The sequence below is a fragment of the Pelecanus crispus genome, chromosome 2, assembly GCF_030463565.1.
Source record: "Pelecanus crispus isolate bPelCri1 chromosome 2, bPelCri1.pri, whole genome shotgun sequence".
NCBI lineage: Eukaryota > Metazoa > Chordata > Aves > Pelecaniformes > Pelecanidae > Pelecanus > Pelecanus crispus.
In genome coordinates this window covers 134,231,035-134,246,544 of record NC_134644.1, presented here as the reverse complement: position 1 = coordinate 134,246,544, position 15,510 = coordinate 134,231,035, and positions in this window count along the sequence as shown.

The following is a 15,510-nucleotide window of genomic DNA, read 5'->3' as shown; positions in this document are numbered from 1 at the left end:
TTCTGTAACCTCTGGCAGGATTCAGCAGTGTGGGCCCATAAACCCTCATCTGGCAAGTGTGGAAGTCAAAGATGCTGGGATTTTGGGATAAGAGTGCAATGGTAGTTTCAACCAGAAGAGCAGAAATGAAAATCAGTACATATAAATGGGGGAAGGAAAATGTGAAGAAAGAGGAAAAAATAATTCCCCAGCCTCCATGCAGATATGACAAACACTGGAGAGCAGGGCTGGATTATAAAGCCTAAAAGAATTACTAGCTGGAATTCTGTCAAGATTGTCCCCTTAGGCTTTTCCCGGGCCTTTCTCTCTACAGCTCTTAAAATGTCATCAACAAAGGGAAGTACAAAACACTTAAAACATATTTTGCTATCTAAAATCTTCCTTTCTTATCTTCTCAAGCTACACAGGAAAAGTGAACTGTTATATCTTAATAGGATTTAGGCTATAAGATTTCAAGTCTTCTGTTCTTTCTCTAATTCATACTGGATGGTCAGTTCCTGACAATGCTGTAGGTGGGATTTTCACAAGTCCTCAGCACTGGCCTAATTCCTCTCTTGTTCAATTCATTGGAAAGATATGTGCTAAAAATAAGAAGTTATGCATACTGCTTGTATCAGGGACACAATATGAGGCCTGATATGAAGGGTAGGTCACCCTATCTCTGCTTCGGTCACTTTCTTTCTCTAACAGGTCTGACACTGATAGCCTGACATGACATGCAGAGCTAAATCTGACCCTTTGGGGTATGGCTAACCCCATGCTCCTTGAGAGCCATGCTGACATGAGGTAACTCCAATGCATTTTCTAAACATGTTTTCAGCAAGCTATTTCAGAAAAAGCAAGGAAGTTGCTCTGAGTGTTTCAGAAGGAGGCAGAAATCCTGGAAACCAGTCACATGAATGCAAGTTGCAGCAGGCAGCAGGACTTCCAACAGAGGTGTGGTTGCAGCTGTCTGGCTAAACTCCAGACCCATCATTGGGTGAAACGAGTAGCATTCACTGCTGCCACAGCTGACAACCCTTTGTCCCTTTGTCTGCAGCTAAAGTGGCCTGTCGGTCCCTGGGATCCAGTGGGTCCAGTCAGAAGACGTCACAGGCTCTGCTGCTCATCCTGTTTCTAGGGATGGGGCCTCCACTACCTCTCTGGGCAACCTGTTCCAGTGCTTCACCACCCTCATGGTAAAAAATTTCTTTCTAATGTCTAGTCTAAATCTATTCTTCTTTAGTTTAAATCCATTATTCCTTGTCCTGTCACAACAGGCCTTGCTAAAAAGATTGCCCTCATCCTTCCTATAGGCCCCCTTTAAGTATTGAAAGGCTGCAATAAGGTCTCCCCGCAGCCTTCTCTTCTCCAGGCTGAACAATCCCAACTCTCAGCCTGTCCTCGTAGGAGAGGTGCTCCAGCCCTCAGATCATTTTTGTGGCCCTGTTCTCAAACAAAAGAGGGGCCCTGTTTTTCCCTCAGGAAACAAAAGAAGGGCCCTGTTTTTTTCTTTTGGTCCCCTCCCAGTGTCAACTTATATCAAGATTCAGGAACTTGGAAGTTCTTATGCCACCCCTGGTTCAGAAAAAAATTAGTAGCCCCAGCCCATCTATAGATGCTGTCAGAACGTGCCTACTGAATCAAGTCACTCACAAAACATCATTGGTTCAAAAGCAGAGGGCAGCCAAAGCTGTAGACCTGAGGCCACTGAAAGGGGCTGGAAATCCCAGAGGAGATAGGTGGGGACAGGTCGTATTGTATTACTATGGGATTATATTGCATGTGCATTCACATCTATTTTCTTCACTTGTACGTTAGTTGTTCAGTTTTCCTGAGCAGTTTTTGTTGGCATGAAAGCTTAGAGTGGTGCCAGAATTTGATAGTGTACCCTTATTTTTACCTATATTGATCTGCCCATAGGCATGGATACATACATGCATGGGCAAGCAAAAATCCTCACTTCTGCACACAGACAGCAAGCTATATATGAAAAACTGCTGGGTTTGAGATTGAATTTCCTGCTCAACAAAAAATTAATGTCAGGGCTGGTCTGTTTGCAGAGCTCAAGACTAGAGGCTTAAGTTCGTGGTGGGGATGTGAACACATCCTTTAGAGCAAGGCCCTCCAAACAGAGCTCTCCCAGGGAGGAAATGAACCCAAAGAGTCCAGTGGTTCCCTTCACAACTAGAGAGGAATGTGCAATATGCAACATAATTACTTGGGAAAAGAAGATTTGGTCAAAAATCTTCCAAAAACACCAGATATATCCAAGTTTTAACCATTTGTCTCTCTTCTGTGTTTATGTGCTCCCAGTCGGGGTGAATACTCTAAACTTAAAGCTTGGGGACCATTTACATAGCCAGGCTCTGCTTGTCTCCTGGTCTGTCCTTTCTTTGGGAGATTCCCTGGGAGATCCAAGGTCTCCTTCTGTTTATGGTATGTAGAGAGTTAATCATCTACTCACAAAGGCTGTAGGGAAGAAGCCATTTCTAAAAATTGCTCATATGTGTGGCTAATGCTTTTTTCAGAGACCTATTTCCCTGCATAAATATGACACATGACCAATCGGACACTAATTGAAAGAGGGAATTCTTTCACCTTCTATTTGCTAAAAAAATACCATTGTTTTTTATGATGCCTTCCTTACTGTTTAGCCTTCCAGGCTTGTCCTTTCATCACAAAGTCCCTTAAGGACTGCTGAGAGAGGGGCGGGGGGAGGAATCTCCTTTAGCTTGTCTTCCTAGGGCAGTGAAACTTGTGAGTCCCTGCTATCTGTCTTGTCCTTTGCCCTCCTAAAGACCATTGAAACCCCTGACTAGTTTCAACCCAATTTTAAAAAAGGGTAGAAGTCTCAAATATATTTATGTTCTCACAAGTTTTGTGAAAGTCAGCAGCTGAGTAAAGGCAAGACAGACAAATTAGTGCTGTCAGTGAAGGAAAAGCTGCAGTGCAAATATGCAGTACTAGCTACTAAGTGCAGATTCAAAAAAGAGCTATATGAATAAGGAAAGCTTTAGTGAGAGCTAACACCCCCACCACACAGGGAATAATTGAATTATATAAGCCCTTTGTTTATACAGGCTTAGTTTAGTATCAACTAAAATAACTTGAACGTAATTGTGAGAAATATTCTGGCTGCTCATTACGGCTCCTGGTGCAGGGCTCTATGCTCATATTTTATGGGAGAAAGTGGAGTAACTTGGCAAACCCAGCTGACCCAAAGCAGGAAGGGATCTTTGGTGCTCTGCATCCAGTCAGGGGTTGAGCAGGGAAGGAAAGGAGAAAAAGGCTTCCCACCACAGCACTGGTGTTGCCAGAGACCACCATGAACCAGGGGTCTAGACCTCTCTCACAGACCCTCTGGCCTATCCCAGCTACAAAGCTCCCCAACACACCCAAGAGGCACCATGATGGCTGTCCTCTTCCTAGCATATTGGACAGCCACTACAGTCAGCAGCAGGATCTGTCCTCAATGTGCGTACTCAATTCTATAGTCCTAAAGATAGACCCATCCCACACATTTTGGCCCCAGCAGAAAACAGCACATTAAGCTGTCCATCATGGCCCTAACCACTGTCCCACTGCAGTGGCACAGCAGGGTTGTGCATACCCACCCATCTCCATCCTGGGTGGTTGTCTGCATTGGGTGACTGGGGAAGTCCACTGGGGGATCTGGCAAAACTCTAGGTAGTGATATGAGGACCCACTGGCCATTCACCAAAGGGCCTTGTTTTAGCTGTTGTAACAGATGCTATGACTTCACCTGCCCCTAATCCACCCCCACATTGTTTCTTGAAGCATGGTGAGTCAGCAATGCCTTCCTGACCTAGCTGAGATGAAGCAGAACAAGTGACCTTGGATGTGCTGATAGCAGCAGGAAGAATAATCATCAGTGTTGTAGCTCAAGGGCATCCAGATCCTAGTATGTGACTCAAATGCAGAAATCAGACAGACTTAAGACCATACCTTTCTTAAAGAGCATTTGGGAACTTCGTCTCTTTCTGTGGTTTTTGGATGCTTTTTGTCCTTTCTTTTAAGGGCTGGTTCTTGCTTACACCATTGAATCATCCTTATGTTTTCACACTGAGCGATTCTAATATAGTTGTGTTGTATACTGCTCACACTCCAGATTGACTTTTCTCCACCTAGAAAAAGATGCTGTGATTGTATTCACACTTTCTGACCTTGCGTGGATGCATCAGACATCTGTTCAAAAACATATTTTTCAGGGACCCAGATCATGACACTTTCCTTGTGCTGTGCAGTCCTTGGTTGTGTTTGAAGAGCAGACTCTAATGCCACTAAGGGACATAGGCATCTAACTGCCCTTTTATGATCTGAAATCTGAAAAATACCTCTCGGTTGCCTAGCACCTATGTTTCTGCCAAAGACATTCCCCGCTGCTAGACATAGAGAACTACCTAATTTAGAGGGCGACAAACAGATCCCACAAGAGGCCTGAGTACTCTGGTGACTGGCACTGAAGTGCCGAATGCTTAGGTGCTTGTCTTAGGTGCAGAATGTACAGAGCTGAGTTGCTTGCATGCCCAGAGATCCTGAAAAATGAGTGCGGGAGGATTCAGTGCTAACTCGCCTAACTCATACCCAAGCTACAGCAGTCACAAAGTAATAGTAATGCTTGCAGACCAAGATTGATAGGAATTCTCAGATCTGGTCTTACAGATGACGAAGAAAGAGACAGAGCTGATGAAAGTCCTTTTCACCCAAGTAGTTTAGTAGATAGTGGATTAGCCAGACACTGGGACATCATGGGTCAAAGGACACTTATTTTCAACTCCCTATTTTGCCTGCAGATATCTGATACCTCTTCTCTCCTCAGTAAACGGTCTTATCACCAGACTATATAACACATTCGTGAATGTGACTCTCTGTCTTTCAGTTGAAGCCCTTCCAGTCTGAACAGCATAAATAAATAGCCTTTATGCTGGAACTGGAGCAGGTGGAAATACTCCACAGTCTAGAGGTTAGAGCACTCAGCTGCAAAGATGTCCTAGATGTGCAGCCCTGTTCCAATGAATATTTACATATTGTACACAAAATACAACACTGTTGCCAAGAAGAAAGGAGAAAGCATCACTTTCTGGGCAGACCACACCCTGCCAATTTGACAGAATACCTAGAGGAATAGGGGGAGGGAGTGATTTGACATGATCAAGTTCAAGTCTCCTCAGATGTAGGTAGGATTTGAGCTTCAGGCACTCTAACCTCTTCAGGCTAAGCAACTAGGCACTTACCAACTGCTGAGAGAGATGGCTTTTATTGCTTTTATGCATTGTTTACTTACCCTGCAGCTATCTAAGGTCAGTCAGGGTGCCAAAATCTGCTTTAGGCTTTTTCTACAGTTCAGCACTGCACAGAAACCTTTTCCACTTAGATTCTGTCAGGCTCCAAATACTGTTTCCCAAGGAATCTAATCAGTTCCCAAAACCTTTTTGTGGTGCATAAGCTATTGCCTATTGTCAGCCAATGGTTCACTAGCACTTGTAAAAATAACAGCATTAGCAATAATAACAATTTAACATAGTCCATTCAATTTTTCATCCAGAGAAATGAGTCACATAATCAATACCAAATCTTTACAAGTGGACATAGTAAATTTTAGAAAGATTTGTAAATTAGCACACCAAGAACAATTCTTTGTGACTCATTAGCAGAGTATATTGCTGCAATGGAAATTTCAAGAATTTCTACTCATGAGATGCAAAACATCCAGTGGATCTAAACCAACAGAATGGATGCAGAGATCTGACCAGATTAAAGTGATTAAAAACAGGAAAAGGAAGAATTTGCAATGACTGTTTTAATCACTTGGCAAGGTATCTCCATGGTAAACTACTATTGTTCTTAAAATGTGCATCCTCTTCTTCCTGGGATTCCTGTAGCAAAGAAGGTAGCAAGATCACCCCTGTTCTTCCTGGAAAAAACAACAGAAAAAGGTCATGTGTGTACTGAACTGAAGACAATAAAAGAGTGTTGAGTGAAGGTAGATTTTAAGCGCTCTTTGTGGACAGATGTAACCCTGTGGTCTGGGGAAAAGTTCTTTGTCACTGTGTATGAATTGGAGGAAGAGGCTGAATGAGCAGCCATCCTCTGCCTGGGAACATGCCCAGGGCAAATGTTATCATTTTCGTTAAAGCAAAAGTAGTACCTGCAACAGCACAATAAAACATTATTATTATCACTGTATAACTGCAGTTTGACAGATCTCATTCTACTATTCCTTGACTGAGAAGTTTGCCCAGCCAGCAGCTCAGCTGCATATACCAGGCAGCAAAGCTGAAGGAGACAGGAGATTTACCAGCTTAGGTGTTATTTAGAGCTGTTGGAAGTCATTAGTCATCTCCACAGGGTAAGAGCAGAGGTGAGATCCTGCACCTAACATGTCAGTGGAGGGCGATAGCAACTCCTCTCTGGCTTGACAAAGCCACTCAATACGGGTTTTCCTTGTCAAACAGAGCTGATCACCACACTGGGGGCAGGAGCATCATGGCTGAAAATGGTTATTCTGCAAGAAGCAGGCCTGTTTTCCTACTGAGGTTACTGCAATACAGCTGATAGAGTCACATGAGGGATGCTTTGCCTAGCACCCAGAGAGCCAACATCATGGGGGCGATGCTTTCAAACCACATTGTTTGGAAGCAGTGTTTGGAAGCAAAAACATGGTGGAAAAACATAGCCAATAATGGCAAGATGTTCCTTCAGAGAAGCCCTGTAATACTCCTTGAAGGGCTAGAGATGGGCATCTGAAATAAACTCCCTGGGTCTTCACAAAACACCAGAAACCACATAAGCATAAAGCATGCAGGAGAACTTAAAAAGGGCATCCACAGGATGGTCACCTAGTGCAGGGGTCTCAGTGTTTGTGAATGGGAAATTGCTGCATATAATAAAGTGACTCATGCTTTCCCATGCTTTGTACTCTGATGAACACCCATCTCCTGGACATAGCCCTAGTTTCTGCAGATACTGGGTGCTGTACCGTTCTGTAATCCTACTCCCATTAACTTCAGTGCAAACAGCTATAAAAAATTTCCTGGTTTGGAAAGTGCTGCACAAGCTGAGTAATGAGTAGTTGTAGCATTTTATAAACTCAAGGACTGTCACACCAGATTGGAAGGCCTCTTTCCCACTAACCTTCATAATTCATGTGAAACTTTCCACATACAAGAAGATACTGCAGTTTCCCTTTTTTGATGTTTTGTATTAAGCGCTGGTACACACTAAGAGTTTGCATCTGTAAAGGCCAAAGATTACCCAAGTAACTACCTGAGCAGCTATAAAGATATGCAGAGGAATACATCCTGTGCTAGGATTGGGTTAGATGTCCCTTCACTATCTTCTTGTAAGAAGCCGTCTGTTTGATAAATCAGTTATTCTGGATGCTGATCATGACCTGTTACATGAATCTCTAGGCATATCAGGGTTTTTTCTTTTTTAATTCTCAGATACTTGCAGTCTTCCATGTTTGCTGGTGACCTTTAAATGCCTTTTCTGTCTCAAATACTGAATAACCTAGAGTTACCTCTTGCTTGCCATTTCTTCCTCCTTGGATTTTGTAGGTTTGAAACTGTTATTTCAAAAACTGTTCAGGATACAAAAATTAGTTTTAGAAATTGCTTTTCTGCTTTCTCTCCTACAATCGAGAATGTTCATTCTTTTTTTAAATAGCATCAGAAGTCTAGTCTTACTTTGTCTCAAATATGCTTTCCTGACATATACTGAGCCCTGTTAAGGCACAGTTTTGGATGATTTATGTTTCAGAAGAGCTTGTTGATTTGGGGATTGCTGTTATTTCCCTTGTTGTCTGTCTTCACTGATGGAAAGCCTTGGATCTCACCTTGTTGGGGCCCAGCAAGTTGGCCACTGGTGCTGTGCACCTCACAGACTGTGAGCCAGGGGACAGTTCGATAACTACCTTGTGTTTCAAGCTCATGGAGAGCTCAGACTCTCAGGGACAAGAGGTTAATTGGAACAGATGTTATTTCAGAAATTGCGTGATGCCCAGAGATCACATCTTCGCCTCCCTAAGCCTTTTTGGTGGTGTTGGACTGCGTGATCTCTCTTGTTTTTCTCACACTGGGCTCCTTTTCATCTTTTGAATCACTCCAGACAATGCCAATCTTTACAAATACAACAAGCCCTCCTCTTTATATCAGGCATTCTTCCCTCTAGGGATACAAGTGATCTGAGCTGAAGCAAGAAGTAATTAAGGCCATTTTTAAAAGCTGTGTGTTTCCCCCTGTATAGCCTTAGCAAAAGTTGTGTCTAATTTATACTTTGGTGGTGTGTTCATGCTCTCTGCTGTTTTTGACCTCTTCCTTTGAAAGACACTTGTATAACTTCAAAGAGGTCTCAGATTTACTTTAAGTGTCCCCAAAAGGGATGATGTAAAAACTTTTTGACTTCAGACCATTCTGCCTCTCTCAGAGTGGGAAACAAATAAAGACTTCCTCATATCTTTGAAAATCTGCTCTTTGCTGGTTTGAAACTATGCAGCAGAAGCACCTCTGAGATTACATGCACAATTATGTCCCAGTACTACTTCTGTTAGTGGGAATGAGAAAAAAAATGTTAAGGGTTCCTCCTCCTCCCAGTGAATCATGTCCCAGAGCTCATTATTATGAACAGCAGATAGAGAGGTAAGAGATGGAAACTAAATCTGAAATCATAAACTCATTAACAGACATCTATGACCATCTCCCACATGGCCATGAATGTGGGCCATCAGGTATTTCTGAATAACTGGTGAGGTCTGAACTGTACCATAGGGAAAACAAGCATTTCTTCACTGAATACTCCTTCTCAGCAGCTTAATAGTGAGGTCAAAGTTATACAAAGGAGTAGCTGTAAGCAAAGGAATAGAGTTGAGAAGTATTTGTGGTCTGTCCCTCTTAGGAAAAGGCTTAGGTGTTGGCCAAACAATCCATTACTGGCTCTAAGGTGCTATTACTGCAGTGCACACTTTGTGTAACCTCTTCTTTGCTTGTGGGCATCAACTGAGCTTTGGGTTTATATGTTGCTGGAAAGTCAAAGCCAAGCTGCAACCTGTATAAAACTGGAGGAATTTCTTCTTTCATTTGTCACAAACTTTCAGCAAATACGTGAATGCCATCTCTTCCAGCTGTTCTACAGGTGATTGTATCACATCATGGTTTATCTCCAAGCAGCTCTGACATTTACTGGGAGATCTTTACTCTCTGACTGGGAGTGGGGAAAATCTAAATATTCAAGACAAATCTCTCAAATGCAACTCATCAGAACAGAGATACCAAGTAACAGGTTTTTAGTATTATTGCCTTAATATTGCCTGAATTACTCTGCTGGCTTCAATGAGAATAAGAACCAGAACTTCACAGACCCTATTCATCTTGTGATCTGACCTTCATATTTTCTTGAAAACCTGCTGGACTTGGACAAATCCTCAGGTTTCTTGGAAACCCTGGGACTCTTTCCAAGGATCATTTGCAGTCATCACTTGAATCAGTTTGAAGTCACATACCTAGAAACAGAACCTAGGCATAGATAATAATGTGCCCTTCAATTAGGAGTCAGAACAGCTAAATAAAAAGAAGATAGATAGATAGATAGATAGATAGATAGATACCCTATAAAATCAGAAAAAAATCTTATAAAGTCAGAATTCCTGTATCACAGATAATTTTGATATTAGGAAAAAAATTACATTTCATTTTGAAATAATGAATGTAAGTCTTACAATTTGAAAGATTATACCTGGTCAGAAAAATTACAAACCAGCTGTGCTCATAAAGCTATCTCATTGGAACCCAACTCCATAGCTTATATTTGAACAGGAGAAGGAAAACTGGATCTCATTCACTGTTTTATGTCAGAGGAATCCAGCTTCGCACACCACTGAATTTCCTAATCAGCTCCGTTCTTTTTGTACTTATGTGACACCAAAATGAATGCATTCCTGCACAAGAGAAAAATCAAGCATCATAAATACAGAAATGAGACTTTGCCACACAGGTCACTTTAAGCTTTTGAAAACCTAGGCCCTTGCATAATTGAAAAGCAGGGTATTACTATGTGTTGCTTTGTATCAGAGAAGTACATTGATGTAGTGCAGCCAAGGAGACTTTGGAACATATTTATAAAGATTTCCCTTTGTTCACGTAACTTTGGATTAGCAAATACATTGTCAGAAGGACTGTTACAGAGAGCTTTTGGAGAAGACCAACTTCATTGCAATGAGAATGATTACAGACTGAAATGGAAGAAAAAGGGTACTCAGTATCTTGCTATTCCTAGCAATAACAGCAGTTAGGTTGGTTTCTCTTAGGACTCTTCCTAATCTGTGAGACAATGCTATCAATATGTGACCTATGTGTCCTTCCAAGACTTGAGAGAGGCTAACACCGTGTCTTATGGTGATGGTCTACAGTTTCCAGTGTACTTTATAACTCCAGGTGTCAGAAAGACTAGCTGAGACCTACCAACAGGTAGCACTGAGGTGAGAAAGAGTTGAAGCCTCTTCTGGTGATGTAAATCCAACCAAGTGCGATAAACAAGGACCATCAAAAAAAGCTCTTTATTCTCTTACTGTCACATATTCTCTCTCTCTTACCATTGTCCTTTTTCTTGTCACCGCTTTCTCTTTGCAGTGAAAGTGATTTTCCTTGTAATGCTGACATTCTAAGCAAATTTATCACAACAATCCTAAATTCCCCTTATAGGAATCGGTCATGGGTTTTTAGTAGCATGCAGTATTCCTTATTTCTGTTCAACAATATGTGTGAACAATAGTTGCAAGGTAATCCATGGCGCCAGGACAGAAAAAGAAAAAAAAAATGTTTGCAGAAAATTCCTCAAATATGGAAGAATATTTGTGCATAAGCATGCATATCTTCAATATATATATATTGTATACGCAAGGCATCAGGATCCAGCCTTGATCTAAAGTCCAACAGTGAAAGACAAATTCATCCTTATCAAAACTAGTAATGTTCAATTTCTGCTGTTATTTTGCTGCTGTCAATAAAAAAATCAGTCCATAAATGGTGAAGTCAGTGATTTTTTGGATATACAATGGGAATAAAAGAAAAAAAATTGAGTTGTTACAAATTCCTGTCCACATTCATTGGAAATCTCTTGGAAGATAAGTAAATTATAAACACTATCAAAAGATCTGTTGCAGCACTGAGCTTGACAGCTGTTACTGAAAGTAGATTGCTGTGGTGCAGGTATTAATGCACCAATACTATGGCTTTTAGTTCTTATAAAAGGTTTTATTGTGTAAAATAGCAGATGAGGAAAGGGCTTCCTGTAGTTATTTAAAGTGAAAGCCTGGAGGAATTTTAAATGCAGTCAGACAGAATATATGTACTACAAACTTTTGGAGTTAAAAGAAACTGCATCATTAATGGTATATTTTTTATATATGGTTGATTTTTACAGATGTCATCAACACTCAGACTAACAATGTTTTTAAACACTCTGCTTCTGCTTCAGAGTTGTATTTGTGGGTTTGCTAACAATGCAAAACCATTGCATTAGTGGACAGAAAGGAAAGCCACTTCCATGGCCTACAAATGCTTCAGCATCTTCAGTGTTGGCAAGTGATCTTGTAAGGGACTGCTCCTGTCCAGGTGTATCTTCACAAGCCTTATGCCATGGGAGATAGGTGCTATGCACAGCCCAGGGCTTTATTGACACAAGAACTTAGTGGACTTCAGAGGATGATGGCTAATTGCAGCAGAAGTCTAAACCACTTAAAGGGTAAATTGTTGCACACTATCTGAAAGGAACTATTGGCAGTCATAGTGGATGGGCTGACCCCAACAGCCAAACATCACTATGTGGGTGGGAAGATTGTTATGGTCACGCCAGACCCTGTGTCCCTAGAAGGGTTCTGCGGGTTGAGGGATTCTGAAGGGCAACTTGCTCAAAAACAACTGCAAAACCCACAGTACCACAATTTCACAGCTGAGAACAGCACAGTAACACTGATGCCTCCTTCTCACGGGGTAGCTGGAAGGTTAGCTGCAAATAACTAGGATCTGGTTGTTCATGTGAATATATTAAGTCTGGAAGAGATGTCAGGAAATACTTCTGGTTTACCTGGTGCAACAGTGAAAATAAAACTTTCCAGAGAGAAAAACTTTCCAGAGAGAAAATCTTCCTTTCAGAATAGCACATGACTAGAAATGGCACTTGAAATCACTTTTGAATCTCCTTGCTATATACCATGGGGAAGCTTCACGTCTGAAAAAAACATCTCATGTATGATGCGGGGGAGGAAGGTGGATGAGTACAGACACAAATTGTACTGAGTATACTGGCAAAAGATGTTTTGGGTTTATGGGATGACTGTAAATCTGCTGGTCATTCTACAGTTTCAAAAGTTTTCAAAAAGTTTAACATGGCCCAAAAAAAAGTATAGTGCAAGAAGAATTTGAACTTTTTGAAGACTATGTGATGTTTGCTTTAGAGATAGATAAAAATAAATCTAGAAAATAAAACTTGAGAGGTCATGCACTCCAAACTTTATGCCCCAGGGCAGCATCAGCTCTTTCTTAAAAGAGTTGTTATAGAGACATTTCCTCATGAACAGACTCTTCCCGTGTGCCACTACCTTTAGGTTTGGAAAGCTTTCCCTAGTGCTGTATTGACTTCCTCTTGCTGCAGGGTCATTGTGTTATATACCTTGTTCACTGCAGACATGGACATCAGATTGTTCTCATTTTCACTAGAGTCTTTAACATACTGGAAGATTGTTCTCATTAGCCCCTATGATTTTTTCCTTGCCTTCGGGTAAACAACTCTAGTCCTTTCAATCTTTCCCATAGGCCATGAGTTCCTACTGTTACAAAGAAAGCCTTGGTGACCTGTGGGGACATGTATCTCTCAAAGGAACCAACATATAACAGTGTCCTCATTCCGCAAACCAGAGCTGAAGACCTCAATCATGTGCAGCCTGGCCTACGGAAGGCCGTGTGGTCATAGAGGCTCTCTAAAGAAAGAAACCTAGAAGTGTTGAATGGAAGGAAGCTAGGAACAGAAAGCTGAAAAAACTGTTTCTGCATCCTGGGCAACAAGACTTCATCCTGTGCCCTATCAGCAGGGCAAGATTACATAGTAGAATTAGACAATGCCATCATCAGCTGCACCTCTGGTAGAAATAACCAAGAGTGTGTAACTCAGCTGACTGTTTAGATTGAGAGAGGGTAACAATAATAAATTATTTAACTAACATTTGTAACTAAAACATGACATGCTTTTTATTCCTATGCTATTGTAGCTAAGGTTTTGAAATATTCATATTTCCCCCAGTCCAGGTTGCTCACTGCCAGGCTGCGTTCCCGTGACGTTAAGTGATGTGAAAGATTTACCTTTCCTCGATATTAAACAAAATCATGAGGTAGCATTACTTTAGTGTAATGTGTAGTGGCATCTCCCTCTGGTAATGTGATTTATTATACCCAATCTACATTTCGCAGAATGATGCATGTGGCCAAGTATCTTTAATGAAAAGTGATGCCTGGAGAAATGTTTCCCCAGAATAAAGGGTATAAAAAGCAACTCCTGACCTCTCCCCATCTACAGTGATGCATGAGTTTCTCCAACACCCAGTGAAGCATGGAGTTACATTTTCCTTATGTAAATTGAACTAAGATTTAATGTTTTTCAGAGATTCAGTGATACTTAATATCCCTTTCTCACATACAGAATGAGAAACCTAAAGGCGGAGCTCCTTGATATCAGATTATCAATGGTGTTACCATTTAATTATATACGTTAAGGCAAGAGAGACCAAAGATCATTGCCATGACAAACTGTTTGATGAAGCTGAGTTTTATTGCTGGTCCCTGCAATGCCTTGCTTAAAGGCCTTGAAAAGGCAATATTTTTCTCAATACAAGCGGAGAGTTTTCTCTACAGGAGTGGAGGTGTTCAGTCCTATATTTCTGCTTTTAAAAAGAATGCAATCTACCAAATCTGTACTGAACCTCAGTGCAAAATTACCGGCTGATCGAGGGATTGGACTCTGGAGAGTCCATCCCACTCCTGCAGGTGCCATGGGCCCAGCCCACCAGCTTCATACTGTGATATATCCATTCCTGCTGAACTGCCCACTAATATATGAAACCAGCTTCCCTCAGTGTGAAGTGTGATGTAGCCTGGTATCTACCTATGTAAACCACAGCTGAAACAAATGTCTGGCTTGCATTCTGGCTGTCTGTGAGGGTGTAAGAGGTGAATATTGCACCGCTTAGACCAACAGACCTCATTACAACTATCTAACAAAGCGGTGAGAGTCAAGGACCCAGCATCAAGACTCCCATAGAGCGATGTTTGTCCCATTTTAGAGAAAGATATGGTTTGTCTGTATGCTAGTTTTCTCTTCCAAGTGTGGGAAATCCTTCCACTGGAGTCTGTTTTATTCAACTCAGTATATGTGCTCTATGTGTTCTATGAAATAGAAAAAAGAATGAGAGAAAAACACCTTTTTACCCTAATACAATGTTCTTCCCATTTACAATATCTTTCCTCATCCGTTTTTCTCCAGGACCATGTTGAATCACCTATTACAAGCAATCATTTGAGCTCTGAAGCCCTATTGCGAACATGAGCAAGGTCTACCAGATGTTTGAATATCAGTTTCTACATGCTCCTGCTTTTCTCTAACATGAGTGAAGTTGAATGTCTCCAACATGAAATTTAAGCCTGAAATTCTTTTATGGCAGGTACTAAGCAAGAATGAGTTTTTCTGTCTCTGTTCAAAACAGGAAGGATGCAGTTAGGTAAATTTATTCTCTGAAGTTTTGTGCCAAGTAAAATGAACCTTGCCGTGTTGTATGGTACACATGGTGAAGCGTCTTGTTTCTAGGTACAACATGAAGAAAAGGCTCTCCTTTCTAGCAGGAAGGAATTTTTTAACTCTTACAAGAGGGGAGGAGAAATCCCTTGGCATACACTGAGGACAGGCTATGGAATTTTCTTTGATCTAAACTAATGTCTGTATCTGAATTCCTCTAAATTAAGTGATCCAACTTGGTGCATTTTTACTGAAATGACATTACAACTAAGCCCAAACTCCCTTCATGAACAGCATTGTATTAGGCAATGCTTACAGTCTTATAAGACATAACTGTCTTGAGCGTCATCCACCTTTTTGCCTTAAAAATATTTCCAAGACTATCTGACACCCAATTACAATTACAGTAATCTGTTACTTACTGTTGTTTGGGGGAACAGTAATATGCTTTATTTTCAAAGACCTTACTGATATTCTTCTTAGATTACAAAAGCAAACATTAGGTAAGTAGTCGGTTGGGTCTTTTTCCTCCACAAACATAAACATGAGGCAAAATTTTTTTCTGAAAGAAAGCAAAGAATCTCTCTGCTGGAGGATATTTGGTTTTGTTTCTCTAGAAAGGTTCCCAACCTCAATATCATTTGTCACTGCATCATTATACTCAACATATGGAGAAAACATCAAGGTTATTTAAAATGGATTGTATGTTCAGCGTTTGTGCAGGGTTGT